This window comes from Silene latifolia, chromosome 6 (genome assembly GCF_048544455.1).
Source record: "Silene latifolia isolate original U9 population chromosome 6, ASM4854445v1, whole genome shotgun sequence".
Taxonomy (NCBI): Eukaryota; Viridiplantae; Streptophyta; class Magnoliopsida; order Caryophyllales; family Caryophyllaceae; genus Silene; species Silene latifolia.
The window spans coordinates 86,957,685-86,958,804 of NC_133531.1; the positions used below are offsets into that span (position 1 = coordinate 86,957,685).

The 1,120-nt window shown below is 39.0% G+C and overlaps 1 non-coding gene across 1 annotated transcript; it reads right to left on the bottom strand.

The window, feature by feature from the left end:
• Window positions 1-370: 370 nt before the first annotated feature.
• LOC141589402 (small nucleolar RNA R71) lies at window positions 371-477 on the bottom strand. Its single transcript, XR_012520343.1, has one exon. It is a non-coding gene; the product is annotated as a small nucleolar RNA R71 (small nucleolar RNA).
• Window positions 478-1,120: the final 643 nt, after the last annotated feature.

Genomic DNA, 1,120 nt, shown 5'->3' on the forward strand with positions numbered 1-1,120 from the left:
TGCCTAAGTTTTCATCACATTTCGTACCAACTGAGGAGAACCTACCCAATGGTACTCCCACACCACAACACTTAACCGGAAATTATATTACAAAATCCGCATTTATCCAATTAGTCGAAAGAAGCCAATTTGGGGGGATGCTTAGTGAAGACCCTCATTCTCACATGGAGACTTTTTGTGACTATTGTGATGTGATTTCACAAACCGGAGTGACTCTAGACCAAATTCGATGGGTCTTATTTCCTTTTTCTCTAATTGGTACCGCGAAACAATTGTTAAAGAGCCTTGATAAGGCTACTCTTGGAATTACTCTTGGAAGAAGTTGGCTCTAGCTTTCTACAAAAAGTTCTACCCTCCGGAAAACACTAACATGCTAAGAGCCCAAATCACGGGTTTTAAGCAAAGGGACGAAGAATCTTTGTATGAAGCTTAGGAGCGATTCAAAGAAACTTGTCGCACATGCCCTCATAATGGACTTAGCTAGTGGTTCTTGGTACAACAATTTTGGAATGGTCTTTATGAAGACTCCCGAAACATTCTCAACATGGGATCAAATGATATGTTCACCGAAGTTGACGATAATCAAACATGGAACAAGATTGAGGAAATGGCGGTCCATAATTCACAATATAGTAGACCTCGCAAGGCTACTAGAGGAGGAAAGCATGAAGTGGACTCTATTACTCAATTGGGTGCTCAACTTAGTGCTCATATTGATACCATCAACTGGAAGTTTGAAAAGGCTATGGCTAAGCTTGAAGAAACCTCAAAATCACCAAAGTAACATGTTAATTCCATGGTAGCATCTTCATTGATTCCAAATAGAATATGTGAGAATTGTGGAACTTTGAGACATGACCAAAGTGAATGTAGGGGAACAAGTGAGCAAGTGAATGGTTTTTAAGCATACAAAAGTGGTACCCCTTATTCCAACTATTACAATGAAAACACCAAATTCCATCCAAATCTCTCATACAAAAGCCAAAATGTTCAAAACCCTCAACCAACATACACCCCAACTCCAATGAGAAACCAAAATCAAAGACCCTTTTACAACCAAAACCAAGGTTACCAAAATCAAACTCCATACAATCAACAAAATAACCAAGGTTTTGATGTT